The sequence below is a fragment of the Balaenoptera acutorostrata genome, chromosome 10, assembly GCF_949987535.1.
Source record: "Balaenoptera acutorostrata chromosome 10, mBalAcu1.1, whole genome shotgun sequence".
Classification (NCBI taxonomy): domain Eukaryota; kingdom Metazoa; phylum Chordata; class Mammalia; order Artiodactyla; family Balaenopteridae; genus Balaenoptera; species Balaenoptera acutorostrata.
The window spans coordinates 49,598,576-49,616,610 of record NC_080073.1 but is presented as its reverse complement, the minus strand read 5'-3'; the positions used below and the strand labels follow the sequence as shown (position 1 = coordinate 49,616,610).

Here is an 18,035-nt window from a genome sequence, read left to right as displayed (position 1 = left end):
TGAGATGTTTTTATCTTTTAAGCACTGAGTCCTGCCATCAATGGGGGCAGCACTTGGAAAGGGGGCGGGATTGCTAGCCTTAGAAAATGGTGATGACCTTTTGAAGGTGTAGGGGCAGAAAAATGTTCCCTTCTTCTCTTTTATGTTCTTTGGCTGGTTCTAATAATTAAATTGACATAAGAGATTAACAGGAAAAAAAGAACAAATTTAATTTCCTGCATATGGGAGCCCCATAAAAATATGAGACTCAAAGAAGTGACCAATACAGGAAGCTTTTATACCTTTTAGGCAAAGAAACAATACATTTGTGAAGCATTGACAAGACAAAGGGGCTTGGGGTAATAAATTGGTGAAAAAGTAACAAGGTTTGTTTATACAGCCCGCTTGGCCCTAAATTCCCTGTCTCTGGTGACAAGGATGCCTTCTACCCTCCTGGTACAGGGAGGGTGCCTTTCACATGGGAAATTTATTTTCTGCTTCCAGGGGGACAAAGGAGGGTCACAGTGTCCTTTTCGCACTGGCTGTTTGTCAAGTACCTTTAATTCGAAATAATCACTATGCCAGAGGGGCATATCATTGGGTGGCATATTCAGAGGAAACCATGCCATTTTGGGGGAAACTGCACAACAACAGAAAATATAGAGAATTATGTGCTCTACTGAGCAGGTGGATTTACTGTGGAAAATACTCGGATCACAGCCTTGAACTGGGATGATCTTCGTGTCCACCTGCGGCCCCTGGGGCTGCCTCCTTTGGTCACCCTTGGGCCAGCTCATCCTCCGCCATCAGAGTCCACTCTACCTGGAGGCTCCCAAATGGGTGACTTCCAAGGCTTATTGGCGTCTGGGGTCTGAACTTACTGTCCAGGTACTAAGGGTCCCTGTAATCTGGCCTCAGACTTTCTCTCTAATATACCCTTTCTTCTCCCGTCAGTATCTCACCTCTTTTTGCTTTTCTGTTTTCCAAGGCAGTTTCTCTCCTCATATACCTGACGGCCCATACTGGCCGATGGAGGGTGTAAACACCCAAGACGTAGGCGCTGCTAACGGGGTCAGAACAGAGGCAGTGCCAGGCAGCCCTGTGAGAAGGGGTGAGTGGACCTGTAGACAAGCCCTCCAGGAGGGTTCCCAGATCCTGAATCCTTCCCAGGACGAAGTCTGGGAGGTCAGCTTTGAGCTGTGCCCGGACAGGTGGAGGGCACTTCCAGCAGGCAGACTGAGGGGCTCCAGGAGCGAGAGGGGACATTGCAGGTAAAAGGGGCAGCTTCTTATGAAGAATAATGGCGAGCACCGTTTTCTTACATACAGACTAGAGGTAATAAGACCTTGAGAGCGTGTTTGGAGGTTCTGACTGGGGAGCGCAGCCGCTTTTAAACCCTGACTGAAAAGTGGTCCTCCTCTATGGGGGAAGGGCGTCGTCTTCCCCGGGGCATGCGCAGGAGGCCGTGAGGGAGGAGCCGAGGGAGGAGCCGCGGCAGATGCCGTTTAAGGGTACAATCTTAAAACTACTAGTTTTGGAGACCTAATGCACAGCCTAGTGATTATAGTCAACAGTATTGTATATAAATTTCAAAGTTGCCAAGAGACTGGATCTTAATTGTTCTCACCACAAAAAAGAAATTATACTTGTGTGTCATAATAGAGGTATTAGCTAATGCTATGGTGGTAATCATATTGAAATAGATAAATATCGGGAATTCCCTGGGGGTCCAGTGGTTAAGGCTCCATGCTTTCACTGCGGAGGGCGTGGGTTTGCTCCCTGGTCCGGGAACTAAGGTCCCACAAGCTGTGAGGAGGGGCCAAAAAAAAAAAAGATAAATATCAAATCACAGTGTACACCTTAAACTTACAAAAGGTTATATGTCAGTTACATCTCAAATTTTTTTTTAAAAAAGAATAGTGGTGAGCAAAAGGCCTTATACGCACCAATATAATAATAATAATAATGATAATAATAATAGTTGACTCTGTGCCAGGCTCTATATTAAGTGTATTTCATATATTATTTTATTTAATCCTCATAAAAATATTATAAGCAGTCTCCATTGTACAGGTTTATCTGCACCAGAATGTAAGCTTCATGAGGGCAGCAGAGGTTTGGGTCAGTCCTGCTTATTCCCATGTCCCAGCATCCAGCAGAGTGCCTGGCACACAGGAGGTGCTCAATACTTGTTGCCTGGCGGAGGAAAGAGGGAGTCCACTCATGTAGGTGATACTGTCCCTGTTTTGCACTGAGGAAACTGAGGCCCAGGATTAAGGGAATTGGCTACCTGACACCAGGCCTGGGAGAGGTCCAGTGGAACTGGATCCCAGGTTTCTGGACTTTCTTTTCTGTGAGGAGGAGAGAGACACTCCTATCCTCCCCGTGGTGCTGGCCCGGGCCCTGTGACACGCTGTGCAAAGGCATGTGACAGGGAGGAAGCCAGATGAATTTGGGATAATGTGGTTACAACATGGAGAAGGCTGGAAAGGGAAGTTGAAAGGGGGGTGTGTGTGTGTGTGTGTGTGTGTGTGTGTGTGTGTGTGTGTAACAGCTTTGTATTTTATTTAGAAGGCTGGGAGAGTGGATGACTACATCTTTTCAGCCTGGCCCAAGTTCATATTTTTTTCAAGGCCAAGTGCAAAGCCCTGTGTTTCAGGAAACTGTCAGCTGGTGTTAGAACTTGGGCTAGACCTCAGGTCCCCCCAGCACTGCTAAGGGATCTCCCTTCGAGGGGGTGCCCTTCAGGGACACCTGTAGACGCTTATTTATGGGGAGCTCCTGGGCACCTCTAGATCCTTCCCATGCCCCAGTGGATGGTGTGTCAGGCTCTCCGCTGGGTTTGTCTTGCCTTTCAGACTGAGGGGAAAGCAGGTTGCTGTGGTCTTAGGGGTGGGAGGTGGGACAGAGGCCATTAATCTGCATCTAAAGTATTACAGAGGGGCTTGGGGAGGGATGCGGAGGTGAGCATGACTGGGCTGCTGTTATCCAAAGTGAGTTCTCCTCTGAATGAGAAAGCACCTTTGTTCATGGGCTGTCACGGGGGCGGGGTGGGGGTGGGGGTGGGGCTTATGCCCTTGTAGGGGCTGCTCCAACTTCACAACCGTCTGTAGCTCCCAGGTGCTCTGAGGGAGAGCGGGAAGCCTAAATGAAGGGATTGTGGCAGTAGTTGGGCAGCCTGGATTTAGCACAGATACTGAGTCAAGACTTACGAGCAGCCTGAGCTGGCCGATGTGTAACTGCCTCATTTGTCTTGGGGCAGAGTGTGGAATGCCAGCTTTTCAGGGTTGCTTTCTTGCAGGTTTGATTTTAATTTTAAAGTCCACCCTTCCTGTTTCCCCCAGTCCCCCTGACTGCTTGTTCACCTCATCTCTCTGGGGTATTGTGAACACAGATTTTGGTCTCAGACTTGGCTTTGTGCCTTGTTTGGAGAAGTCCCTTTTTTTTTTTGTCCTTTTTTAAATAAATTTATTTATTTTATTTTTGGCTGCGTTGGGTCTTTGCTGCTGCGCTCGGGCTTTCTCTAGCTGCAGCAAGCGGGGGCTACTCTTCGTTGTGGTGTGCGGGCTTCTCCTTGCTGTGGCTTCTCTTGTTGCAGAGCACGGGCTCTAGGTGCGCGAGCTTCAGTAGTTGTGGCTCACGGGCTCAGTAGTTGTGGTGCATGGGCCTAGTTGCTCTGTGGCATGTGGGATCATCCCGGACCAGGGCTCGAACCCGTGTCCCCTGCATTGGCAGGCAGATTCTTAACCACTGTGCCACTAGGGAAGCCCCCCCACCCCTTTTCTTTGATTAAACCTGTTTTCTGATCTGTAAAATTGGGATCATAATTATACTTCCCTCACTGGCATTGTCAGGGACATTTGATGAGAAAATGTCTGAGAAGGGCTTAGCACAGGGCCTGGCACATAGTAAGTGCTCCGTGAATGTTACCTGTTATCACACAGCTGCCTGGGACTACTCTCATTCGAACTGAGCAGTGCAAAAAGGCCAATCTGTGACACACATGGAGGAGAAATTGTGCCCACCCCCAGCCACCAACTGGGAGGGGGGGCCTCCTTATGGCCTTCCTCTTTGGAGGTCAAGGGATTGAGACTCCACTTCAGAGCCAGGGGTTGAGATGCATCCATCTTGGCCCTTCAGCGATATTTCTTGAGCATCTTCCAGGGACCCGGTGGTTTTAGGTACTTGGAACATCTGCCTCTCAGGGTCTAAACCATCTGCACTCTATCCAAGACTAAAATGTGCTGGAAAGCTCTTAGCTCTTCCTTCCTTGAGAATGCATTTCTTTAGTCTGAGTTTACATTCTTCCTCCTATTTATTTATTTATTTATTGGAGTTAAAATACTCCTCGTGAAATTGTGGGGACAGCAGGTGGTACACCTTTATTTATTTCTTTATAAAGATGGTACACTTAAAAAAATGTTCTGATCTGGCAAATTAAGGAGTTGGCAACCTTATTTAGATTCCCTTCGATTTCTTTTCTGTGTGTGCAAATGTTACTGTTTGTCAGTTCCAAAAGTCTACCAATGATCTACAGGGTTATTCTTTGCTTTTAGCATTTCTGAATCTCTGGGACTATCATTTCACAGGTGATACGTGGCCCTGTTTGCTGACTGTGAATTTTCAACAGGTGCTTATAAATTTGGGTAAACATCTTTCTCCTTTGTTTTCCCCAAATTGCCCACAGCTTTGGCAGTTTTATTTTGGTTGGAGTCATCTGGTTGTTTCTGGTTTGTACTTTGTGTGGTTGGCTTTTATTAAATTTGTGTCCTTCTCCGAGGGAACAACTGACATTTCTTGGCTTTCCCAGAGATGGCCAGAAAGCCAAACCACCAGTGAAATCGGCTAGTTTAAATGAAACCCCCCCAAACCTTTCTTCCGCTCCCATTTCTCCCGCTTAATCATCTGTTTCTGATAGGTAAAGAAAGCCAGAGAATCATTTATTCAGGCAACAATGCTGAGTCCTCGGTTGCAGAAATAATAAAACTTAGTAAAACTTAGTTTCTGCCTTAAGGGTTCAGGCTACTGGGGAAAGGCAGAAAAACAGTGTCTAGCATGGAGCTTTTGAGACCTAGCACAAGGCCTGCAATATCGAGGTTATGGGGGAAATACATGTTGAAAGAATGATTAGATCCTAACTCAGAGCGTTAAGTGGTTATAAAAGCTACACACAGGGCCTGACAGCGGCGTTCAGAGCAGCAGTGGTGACTTCAGCTGGGGTGAGCATGGCCCTTGACAGGTTTGCAGGGACGTAGAGTGTAGGGGAGAAGGTGTCTGGGGAGAAGGGCCACAGAGTCTGAAAGTCCTTTGGAACTTTCATGGAACTTGTGCTTGAGAGGAGGTGGGGGTGGAGGAGGCCTCATTCATGATTCTGGAGGCTTTTTTAACCTGGGCACAGCACATGATCTGGTGGATCTGGGGACTGTCTTGCTGATGGCGATGAGGAGGCTCAGCAGGAACTGGGTGGGTGCGGAGCAGGGAGAGCTAATTACAAGGCCGGTATTGTAGCAATGCAGGCTGATGGGGACGATGTCTCTGGAGGGTGTGTCTGAACCCAGCTTGGGGACACCTGTTCCGGGGCCTGCATGCCTCTTTAGGGGAGACAAAGCTGAGGGTGAGGTGGGGAAAAAGTGACTCGCTGTAGGGCACTTTGGGTGTTCATGCTTGGATGCACAAATTGATTTTGGCCCCAGTCTTTGTTATGCAAACTAGGAATGGCACACAGGATTCATCTGGGGCATGAAAGTGTGGCCACCTAGAATGAATGTTGCCAAAAGGATTCTGAGGCCTCCTCAGGCCCTGTGGGCATGAGTACTGTGACCAGAGGCATCAGGTGGGAGGGGCAGGACCTCGGATAGGGACCCTTGCCTAACGCGAAGTCGTAGAGAGGGGTGAAATAGGCAAGCCATTCTCACTTCCTTCCTTTCTAGTGAATGAAAGAAAAAACTCCAAGGACTTAGGCCAAAGGTGGAAAGTTCTGGAAGGCTGCTGCTGTCTTTGGCAACCAGGGAAGGTACAGGGCAGCTGCTGGGCCTCAGAGGCAGGGTAATGTGGACTTGTGGGGCCCCAGAAGGCCCTCCTTCTGCCTCTCCTCTCTCCAGGTATAGGAACTGTCATCTCTCTCCCAGAGTGGTTTCTTCTCTGGGTTGGGGGTAAGGCCACATACACCCCTCTGGAGCCTCCTACCTGAGCGGCCACCACCAGAGGAACTTTTCCCAAAGTTCCAGTCCAAAACCTCCCCGGAAGGGGGACTCTCTGGCCTGGAGGTCTGGCACCCAGAGCCCACTCGAGGCCCTGGGCCTGCCTCCACGTACTTGGGCCCATCCTTTCAAAGGAGCAGTCCCAGTAGAGAAAGATTTGGGGCCATTTTCAGATGTTAACACCGCTGATCCCTCCCACTCTTCATTCAAGGCCTTGAATCACAGATTTTTCTCAGCTGCTTAACTGGTAATTTCAGGGAACCCCTGTGAAAACCGGCAAATCCTAGGGCTATGGTTTTGCCCCCCCTCCCCTCAGGGCTATGTATATATGCTTGTGTGTGTGTGTCTATATATATATATATATATATTTTTTAATTGGAGTATAGTTGATTTACAATGTTGTGTTAGTTTCTGCTGTACAGCAAAGTGAATCAGTTATACATATATATATATATATCCACTCCTTTTTAGATTCTTTTCCCATATAGGTTATTCCAGAGTGTTGGGTCGAGTTCCCTGTGCTATACAGTAGGTCCTTATTATCAATACTTACCTGTTTTAAGCCAGGACATGGAAGCAACCTAAGTGTCCATCGACAGATGAATGGATTAAGAAGATGTGGCACATATACACAATGGAATATTACTCAGCCCTAAAAAGAAATGAAATTGAGTTATTTGTAGTGAGGTGGATGGACCTAGAGACTGTCATACAGAGTGAAGTAAGTCAGAAAGAGAAAAACAAATAGCGTGTGCTAACACATATATATGGAATCTAAAAAAAAAAAAAAAAGGTTCTGAAGAACCTAGGGGCAGGACAGGAATAAAGACGCAGACGTAGAGAATGAAGTTGAGGACACGTGGAGGGGGAAGGGTAAGCTGGGACGAAGTGAGAGAGTGGCATGGACATATATACACTACCAAATGTAAAATAGATAGCTAGTGGGAAGCAGCTGCATAGCACAGGGAGATCAGCTCGGTGCTTTGTGTCCACCTAGAGGGGTAGGATAGGGAGGGTGGGAGGGAGACGCAAGAGGAGATATGGGGATATATGTATATGTATAGCTGATTCACTTTGTTATACAGCAGAAACGAACACACCATTGTAAAGCAATTATACTCCAATAAAGATGTTAAAAAAATAGTTTTCTATTTTATATACAGTAGTGTGTATATGTCAATCTCAATCTTCCAATTTATCCCTTCCCCCCTTCCCCCCTGGTAACCACAAGATTGTTTTCTACATCTGTAGCTCTGTTTCTGTTTTGCAAATAAGTTCATTTGTACTGTTTTTTTAGATTCCACATATCAGCGCTATCATACGATATTTGTCCTCCTCTGTCTGACTTAACTTCACTCTGTATGACCCCAGGGCTATGTTTTTAACAAAATATTTTCTCTTTGCTGGGTAAACAAAGCAAAGGTTCTGTAAATGCTGCAGGGATCACCACGGCCTGTACTGCTAACCTGAACCTTCCTGAACTGGGGGCAAGACCAGGTTCTGGTTCTGGCTTTCCTGCCCACCCACAGGCGGTGTGGCCCAGGGTGCTGGGTGGGGGCAGGAGTCAGCCTGGGTCTCACCCCTGGTGCTCACCCCAGTGTGACTGTGGTCAGGCCCCCGAATCTCTGAGCCTGGGATTCCTTGCTCTGGAAAGTTTAGTCCAATCATCTCACTTTCTGAAATCCTTTCTCTTTATATAATTCTGGGAATATATTCAGAGAGGTGTTGTATTATGTTCCTAGGTCTGCAGGAAGAAATTGTGCAACCACAAACTGGGTGACTTGACAGAAAGGTATTCTCTCCTCGTTCAGGAGCATCTTCCCCATTTTTTTCAGATCTGCTCCTCAGAGATCACCACTCTTATTCATTTCTTAAGTGTCTTTCCAGAAATTCTCCCAATAGATCAAGTCAACATATACACGTCCACAAATCTATCCTCACTCTCTCCAAGTTGTTCTACAAATTGTTCTCCAGCTGGCTTTATTCACCTTCATTGCATATCTTGGCATCTCCTCCTCTTCCTTTAGATCAGCCTTATATTTTTAACAACTATAGTGTTCTCTACTGAGCTGTACATTCTTTATATAAACGTCTCCACTTGTTGGACTTTTGGATTTGTATCCTTTTTGCCTTGACAGAGAATGAGGCAATTAACATCCTCATGTACTTGAATGAAATAGGTCTGTAGAATAAGTTCCGAGCGGCTGTGTGAGAAGTTTGTGCATTTCTGAAGACAGATGCTGCACCACTTAATCTTGCCATTAGCTGTATGTGAGAGTAATTCTCCACCAATAATCTTGCTACTTAGGGTGTTATTAAACTATTTTCAGGGCTTTTTGATGTACAGAAGTTTTAAATTTTTAATGAATTCATGGCTATCACTGTATGGTTTCTGCTTTTGGTATCATCAGAATGGCCTTCTCAAATGTGAAGATTACATACAATTTTTTCATTGCATTAAAACCTTTTCGAATTTATGTAATTCAAGAATCAAAAAATACAAAAACGTTACAATGAAAAGGCAGGATTAGGTCTCCCCGCTCCCTCCTCCATCCCATACCCCAATAAAGGTAAATAATTTTATTTCTGGTGCATCCTTCCAGAATTTCTTTATGCATATATAAGCAATTGCAAATATATATTCTTTTTTTTTTAAATGTGTACTCACAATTTTTTTTTTAATTTATTAATTTATTTACTTATTTTTGGCTGTGTTGGGTCTTCGTTTCTGTACGAGGGCTTTCTCTAGTTGCGGCAAGCGGGGGCCACTCTTCATCGCAGTGCGTGGTCCTCTCACTATCGCGGCCTCTCTTGTTGTGGAGCACAGGCTCCAGACGCGCAGGCTCAGCAGTTGTGGCTCACGGGCCTAGTTGCTCCGCGGCATGTGGGATCTTCCCAGACCAGGACTCGAACCCATGTCCCCTGCATTGGCAGGCGGATTCTCAACCACTGCACCACCAGGGAAGCCCCAAATATATATTCTTATTCAGCCCTCCCCTCTGTCTTTTAAAAATTTTGCACAAAATGGAGCATAATGTACACACTGTTCTGCATTTGCTTTGTGCAAATATATTTTGCAGATTATCCCAGATCAGTAAATACAAAGCATCTTCTTTCTTTTTTTAAAAAAATCTTGTGTAATACTTCACTGTGGTGGGGGCTACGCTATAATTTATTAAACCAGTCCTCTGTTGATGGGCATTCAAGCTGGTCCCAGTCTTTTATTATTGTAAACAATTTGACAGTGAATAACGTTGTACATCTACCATTTCCTGTGTGTGCAATCGGTTTGTAACATTGATTCCCAGAAGTGGAACTGCTGGGTCAAAGGCCCTATGTATGTTGCACTTGATTAGATCTGACCAAGTTTCCTCCTGGAGCGGTTGAAGATAATCTAAAATTTGTAGCTGTGGTTTCTTTCTCTCAATGCTTTTTAAAAAAAATGAGATATTTGCATCTAATAAAAGGCACAGATTTTAAGGGCACTGTTCAATGAGCTTTAAGCAATGTATATACCTGTGTGACCACCATCCCAATCACAGTAGAGAACATTCCCATCCCCCAGAAAGTGCGCTCACACCCCCTTTCCAGTCAGTCGTCCTCCCTCCTTCCCTAGGCAACCACTCTTCTGCTTTCTTAGATATGCCAGTTCTAGAGCATCAGCCAAATGGAGTCACACAGTATATAGTCTTCTGAGTCTGGCTTCTCTCGCTTAACATAATGTTTTTGAGGTTCTTTACGTGCTGTGTGTGCCAGCAGTTTCTTTTTATTGCTGTGGTGTCTTTTATTTTTTAACCTTTTTTTTTAAACATTTAAAAAAATTTTATTTATTTTATTCATTTATTTTTGGCTGCGTTGGGTGTTCGTTACCGCGCGAGCGCTTTCTCTAGTTGTGGCAAGCGGGGGCTACTCTTCATTGCGGTACGTGGGCTTCTCATTGCAGTGACTTCTCTTGTTGTGGAGCACAGGCTGTAGGCGCGCGGGCTTCAGTAGTTGTGGCTCATGGGCTCTAGAGCACAGGCTCAGTAGTTGTGGCGCACGGGCTTAGTTGCTCCGCAGCATGTGGATCTTCCCGGACCAGGGCTCGAACCCGTGTCCCCTGCATTGGCAGGCAGATTCTTAACCACTGCACCACTAGGGAAGCCCCTGCCATGGTGTCTTTTTTTTTGTTGTTGTTGTTTTTTATTTGTTTTCTTTTTGTTTGTTTTTTTTTTCCACACACACACACTGTATTTTATTTTTACAAGAGATAAATAGACTGACACCAAGCATTGTACATGGATGACCACAACAAAAGCAACAATGATTGCAATTACCAAACATGAAACACACTCATACTATGTCATAATATTGACATTCAGTCCAGTAATCCTCCACTGTAACAGCTCCTTTACTTTGCAGTGAAAATTGATTTGTATATTCTTTGCCTCTGAGTCCTTGTGGGATTTTTTTTTTAATTCAGACAGAAAGTCACAAAAATTATACTCATCCTCATCAGTTCACTCAGTCCCATGTAATTAATTTTTTTTTTTCATCTTGATCTTTTGTTAGCACTTTTATGAGTTCATCAGTTTTTCATTAGAGTTCTGAAAATGCTTATTCATTCAGTTCAGCAGTACAGTCAGTTACCAGAAACCTGTACTTGTCAGAGTCTTTTCCATGAATTTCTTGAAGATGAAACCCTTTTATAGGAACATACTTGCAAAATCATCAGAGTACACCCAGAACTGTCTGTAAATGACAGAAGACTTAAAAATGACCATGGTTAAAGATTTGATGAAAGTTCATAATAATGCAGTTGACAAGAAAATTAGTTATTTCTGAGATATACATTTTAAAGTAATAACTAGGATTATTACTTATAACCTTATACCAGAACATATAAGATTTTTAGAAGTTTCCTGTAATGTCTGAAACATTTATATTAACATATTTCCATACATATTTCCATACAAATACAAATATAAGATTTTTAGAAATTTCATGTAATGTCTGAAACATTTATATTAACATATTTCCATACATATTTCCATACAAATACAAATATAACATTTTTAGAAATTTCATGTAATGTCTGAAACATTTATATTAACATATTTCCATACAAATAACCCAATGAAAGTTTAGTATTAGTTGTTTTGTTTGTTTTTTTATACTGCAGGTTCTTATTAGGCATCAGTTTTATACACATCAGTGTATACATGTCAATCCCAATCGCCCAATTCAGCACACCACCATCCCCACCTCACCGCAGTTTTCCCCCCTTGGTGTCCATATGTCCATTCTCTACATCTGTGTCTCAACTTCTGCCCTGCAAACTGGCTCATCTGTACCATTTTTCTAGGTTCCACATACATGCATTAATATACGATATTTGTTTTTCTCTTTCTGACTTACTTCACTCTGTATGACAGTCTCTAGATCCATCCACGTCTCAACAAATGACTCAATTTCGTTCCTTTTTATGGCTGAGTAATATTCCATTGTATATATGTACCACAACTTCTTTATCCATTCGTCTGTTGATGGGCATTTAGGTTGCTTCCATGACCTGGCTATTGTAAATAGTGCTGCAATGAACATTCGGGTGCATGTGTCCTTTTGAATTACGGTTTTCTCTGGGTATATGCCCAGTAGTGGGATTGCTGGGTCATATGGTAATTCTATTTTTAGTTTTTTAAGGAACCTCCATATTGTTCTCCATAGTGGCTGTATCAATTTACATTCCCACCAACAGTGCAAGAGGGTTCCCTTTTCTCCACACCCTCTCCAGCATTTGTTGTTTGTAGATTTTCTGATGATGCCCCTTCTAACAGGAGTGAGGTGATACCTCATTGTAGTTTTGATTTGCATTTCTCTAATAATTAGTGATGTTGAGCATCTTTTCATGTGCTTCGTGGCTGTCTGTATGTCTTCTTTGGAGAAATGTCTATTTAGGTCTTCTGCCCATTTTTGGATTGGGGTGTTTGTTTCTTTGATATTGATTGAGCTGAATGAGCTGTTTATATATTTTGGAGATTAATCCTTTGTCAGTTGATTCATTTGCAAATATTTTCTCCCATTCTGAGGGTTGTCTTTTTCTCTTGTTTATGGTTTCCTTTGCTGTGCAAAAGCTTTGTAGTTTCATTAGGTCCCACTTGTTTATTTTTGTTTTTATTTCCATTACTCTAGGAGGTGGATCAAAAAAGATCTTGCTGTGATTTATGTCAAAGAGTGTTCTTCCTATGTTTTCCTCTAAGAGTTTTATAGTGTCCAGTCTTATATTTAGGTCTCTAATCCATTTTGAGTTTATTTTTGTGTATGGTGTTAGGGAGTATTCTAATTTCATTCTTTTACATGTAGCTGTCCAGTTTTCCCAGCACCACTTATTGAAGAGACTGTCTTTTCTCCATTGTATATCTTTGCCTCCTTTGTCATAGATTAGTTGACCATAGGTGCCTGGGTTAATCTCTGGGCTTTCTATCTTGTTCCATTGATCTATGTTTCTGTTTTTGTGCCAGTACCATATTGTCTTGATTACTGTAGCTTTGTAGTATAGTCTGAAGTCAGGGAGTCTGATTCCTCCAGCTCCATTTTTTTGCCTCAAGACTGCTTTGGCTATTCGGGGTCTTTTGTGTCTCCATACAAATTTTAAGATGATTTGTTCTAGCTCCGTAAAAAATGCCATTGGTAATTTGATAGGGATTGCATTGAATCTGTAGATTGCTTTGGGTAGTATACTCATTTTCACAATGTTGATTCTTCCAATCCAAGAACATGGTATATCTCTCCATCTATTTGTATCATCTTTAATTTCTTTCATCAGTGTCTTATAGTTTTCTGCATACAGGTCTTTTGTCTCCCTAGGTAGGTTTATTCCTAGGTATTTTATTTTTTTTGTTGCAATGGTAAATGGGAGTGTTTCCATAATTTCTCTTTCAGATTTTTCATCATTAGTGTATAGGAATGCAAGAGATTTCTGTGCATTAATTTTGTAACCTGCAACTTTACCATATTCATTAATTAGCTCTAGCAGTTTTCTGGTGGCAGTTTTAGGATTCTCTATGTATAGTATCATGTCATCCGCAAACAGTGACAGTTTTACTTCTTCTTTTCCAATTTGTATTCCTTTTATTTCTTTTTCTTCTCTGATTGCCGTGGCTAGGACTTCCAGAACTATGTTGAATAATAGTGGTGAGAGTGGACATCCTTGTCTCGTTCCTGATCTTAGAGGAAATGCTTTCAGTTTTTCACCATTGAGAATGATGTTTGCTGTGGGTTTGTCATATATGGCCTTTATTATGTTGAGGTAGGTTCCCTCTATGCCCACTTTCTGGAGAGTTTTTATCAGAAATGGGTGTTGAATTTTGTCAAAAGCTTTTTCTGCATCTATTGAGATGATCATATGGTTTTTATTCTTCAATTTGTTAATATGGTGTATCACATTGATTGATTTGCGTATATTGAAGAATCCTTGCATCCCTGGGATAAATCCCACTTGATCGTGGTGTATGATCCTTTTAATGTGTTGTTGGATTCTGTTTGCTAGTATTTTGTTGAGGATTTTTGCATCTATATTCATCAGTGATATTGGTCTGTAATTTTCTTTTTTTGTAGTGTCTTTGTCTGGTTTTGGTATCAGGGTGATGGTGGCCTCATAGAATGAGTTTGGGAGTGTTCCTTCTTCTGCAATTTTTTGGAAGAGTTTGAGAAGGATGGGTGTTAGCTCTTCTCTAAATGTTTGATAGAATTCACCTGTGAAGCCATCTGGTCCTGGACTTTTGTTTGTTGGAAGATTTTTAATCACAGTTTCAATTTCATTACTTGTGATTGGTCTGTTGATATTTTCTGTTTCTTCCTTATTCAGTCTTGGAAGGTTATACCTTTCTAAGAATTTGTCCATTTCTTCCAGGTTGTCCATTTTATTGGCATAAAGTTGCTTGTAGTAGTCTCTTAGGATGTTTTGTATTTCTGCGGTGTCTGTTGTAACTTCTCCTTTTTCGTTTCTGATTTTATTGATTTGAGTCCTCTCCCTCTTTTTCTTGATGAGTCTGGCTAATGGCTTATCAATTTTGTTTATCTTCTCAAAGAACCAACTTTTAGTTTTATTGATCTTTGCTATTGTTTTCTTTGTTTCTATTTCATTTATTTCTGCTCTGATCTTTATGATTTCTTTCCTTCTGCTAACTTTGGGTTTTGTTTGTTCTTCTTTCTCTAGTTTCTTTAGGTGTAAGGTTAGATTGTTTACTTGAGATTTTTCTTGTTTCTTTAGGTAGGCTTGTATAGCTATAAACTTCCCTCTTAGAACCGCTTTTGCTGCATCCCATAGGTTTTGGGTCGTCGTGTTTTCATTGTCATTTGTCTCTAGGTATTTTTTTATTTCCTGTTTGATTTCTTCAGTGATCTCTTGGTTATTTAGTAACGTATTGTTTAGCCTCCATGTGTTTGTCTTTTTTACGTTTTTTTCCCTGTAATTCATTTCTAATCTCATAGCGTTGTGGTCCGAAAAGATGCTTGATATGATTTCAATTTTCTTAAATTTACTGAGGCTTGATTTGTGACCCAAGATGTGATCTATCCTGGAGAATGTTCCGTGCGCACTTGAGAAGAACGTGTAATCTGCCGTTTTTGGATGGAATGTCCTATATATATCAATTAAATCTATCTGGTCTATTGTGTCATTTAAAGCTTGTGTTTCCTTATTTATTTTCATTTTGGATGATCTGTCCATTGGTGTAAGTGAGGTGTTAAAGTCCCCCACTATTATTGTGTTACTGTCGATTTCCTCTTTTATAGCTGTTAGCAGTTGCCTTATGTATTGAGGTGCTCCTATGTTGGGTGCATATATATTTATAATTGTTATATCTTCTTCTTGGATTGATCCCTGGATCATTATGTAGTGTCCTTCCTTGTCTCTTGTAACATTCTTTATTTTAAAGTCTATTTTATCTGATATGAGTATAGCTACTCCAGCTTTCTTTTGATTTCCATTTGCATGGAATATCTTTTTCCATCCCCTCACTTTCAGTCTGTATGTGTCCCTAGGTCTGAAGTGGGTCTCTTGTAGACAGCATATATATGGGTCTTGTTTTTGTATCCATTCAGCCAGTCTATGTCTTTTGGTTGGGGCATTTAATCCATTCACGTTTAAGGTAATTATCGATATGTATGTTCCTATGACCATTTTCTTAATTGTTTTGGGTTTGTTTTTGTAGGTCCTTTTCTTCTCTTGTGTTTCCCACTTAGAGAAGTTCCTTTAGCATTTGTTGTAGAGCTGGTTTGGTGGTGCTGAATTCTCTTCGCTTTTGCTTGTCTGTAAAGCTTTTGATTTCTCCATCGAATCTGAATGAGATCCTTGCCGGGTAGAGTAATCTTGGTTGTAGGTTCTTCCCTTTCATCACTTTAAGTATATCATGCCACTCCCTTCTGGCTTGCAGAGTTTCTGCTGAGAAATCAGCTGTTAACCTTATGGGAGTTCCCTTGTATGTTATTTGTCGTTTTTCCCTTGCTGCTTTCAGTAATTTTTCTTTGTCTTTAATTTTTGCCACTTTGATTACTATGTGTCTCGGCGTGTTTCTCCTTGGGTTTATTCTGTATGGGACTCTCTGCGCTTCCTGGACTTGGGTGGCTATTTCCTTTCCCATGTTAGGGAAGTTTTCGACTATAATCTCTTCAAATATTTTCTCTGGTCCTTTCTCTCTCTCTTCTCCTTCTGGGACCCCTATAATGCGAATGTTGTTGCGTTTAATGTTGTCCCAGAGGTCTCTTAGGCTGTCTTCATTTCTTTTCATTCTTTTTTCTTTAGTCTGTTCTGCAGCAGTGAATTCCACCATTCTGTCTTCCAGGTCACTTATCCGTTCTTCTGCCTCAGTTATTCTGCTATTGATTCCTTCTAGTGTAGTTTTCATTTCAGTTATTGTATTGGTCATCTCTGTTTGTTTGTTCTTTAATTCTTCTAGGTCTTTGTTAATCATTTCTTGCATCTTCTCAATCTTTGCCTCCATTCTTATTCCGAGGTCCTGGATCATCTTCACTATCATTATTCTGAATTCTTTTTCTGGAAGGTTGCCTATCTCCACTTCATTTAGTTGTTTTTCTGGGGTTTTTTCTTGTTCCTTCATCTGGTACATAGCCCTCTGCCTTTTCATCTTCTCTGTCTTTCTGTAACTGTGGTTTTTGGACCACAGGCTGCAGGATTGTAGTTTTTCTTGCTTCTGTTGTCTGCCCTCTGGTGGTTGAGGCTATCTAAGAGGCTTGATGGGAGGTTCTGGTGGTGGGTAGAGCTGACTGTTGCTGTGGCGGTCAGAGCTCAGTAAAACCTTAATCCACTTGACTGTTGATGGGTGGGGCTGGGTTCCCTCCCTGTTGCTGTGGCGGTCAGAGCTCAGTAAAACCTTAATCCACTTGACTGTTGATGGGTGGGGCTGGGTTCCCTCCCTGTTGGTTGTTTTGCCTGAGGCAACCCAACACTGGAGCCTACCCGTGCTCTTTGGTGGGGTTAATGGCAGACTCTGGGAGGGCTCACGCCAAGGAGAACTTCCCAGGACCTCTGCTGCCAGTGTCCTTATCCCCACGGTGAAACAGAGCCACCACTTGCCTCGGCAGGAGACCCCCCAACACCAGCAGGTACGTCTGGTTCAGTCTCCCCCAGGGTCACTGCTCCTTCCCCTGGGTCCCGATGCACACATTACTTTGTGTGTGCCCTCCAAGAGTGGGGTCTCTGTTTCCCCCAGTCCTGTCACAGTCCTGCAATCAATTCCCACTAGACTTCAAAGTCTGATTCTCTAGGAATTCCTCCTCCCGTTGCCGGACCCCCAGGTTGGGAAGCCTGACGTGGGGCTCAGAACCTTCACTCCAGTGGGTGGACTTCTGTGGTATAAGTGTTCGCCAGTCTGTGAGTCACCCACCCAGCAGTTATGGGATTTGATTTTACTCTGATTGCGCCCCTCCTACCGTCTCACTGTGGCTTCTCCTCTGTCCTTGGACATGGGGTATCCTCCTTGGTGAAGTCCAGGGTCTTCCTGTCAATGATTGTCCAGCAGCCAGTTGTGATTCTGGAGCTCTCGCAAGAGGGAGTGAGTGCACGTCCTTCTACTCCGCCATCTTGGTTAATCTCCTCCCATGGTGTCTTTTTAACACTAGCATTTTTTTCATTGACTTAAACGAATTTTCGTATATGATGTATTAGTTTTCTACGGCTACCATATTAAATGTCCACGAACAGTGGCTGAAAATCATGCAGACTAATTACCTCACAGTCTGTAGGTGAGACATCTGGGTTTGTGCAGCAGGTTTTACAAAGCTGAGATCAAGGTATTGGCTGGCCGGGCTCTTACAGGGAGGGTCTGCCAAGAATCCTCTTTTTTTTTTTTTTTTTTTTAATATTTATTTATTTATTTATTTGGTTGCACCGGGTCTTAGTTGTGGCAGGTGGGCTCCTTAGTTGCAGCACGTGGGCTCCTTAGTTGCAGCTTGCTGGCTCCTTAGTTGCGGCAGGCAGGCTCCTTAGTTGTAGCACATGGGCTCCTTAGTTGCCGCAGGCGGGCTCCTTAGTTACGGCTCCAGGGCTCCTTAGTTGTGGCATACATGTGGGATCTAGTTCCCTGACCAGGGATCGAACCCGGGCCCCCTGCATTGGGAGCGCAGAGCCTTATCCACTGCGCCACCAGGGGAGTCCCCAGGAATCCTCTTCTAAGCTCAGTCTTGTTGTAAGCAGCATCCAGTTCCTTGCAGCTGTAGGACCAAGGTTCCTGTTTCCTGTCACCCAGGAGCCTCTCTCTGTTTCCAAGGCCACCTGCATTCCTCCCCACAATGCCTCCCCTCCATCTTCGAGGCACGAAGTGATGGGGCTAGTCTTTCTCGGGTTTCACAGCTGCT

General features: G+C 43.1%; 1 protein-coding gene across 3 annotated transcripts in view; it reads left to right on the top strand.

Moving 5' to 3' along the window:
* The window catches only part of TRANK1 (tetratricopeptide repeat and ankyrin repeat containing 1), a 93,815-nt gene that overhangs the window by 3,379 nt on the left and 72,401 nt on the right, over positions 1–18,035 (top strand). The gene's annotated exons all lie outside the window — the stretch shown is intronic.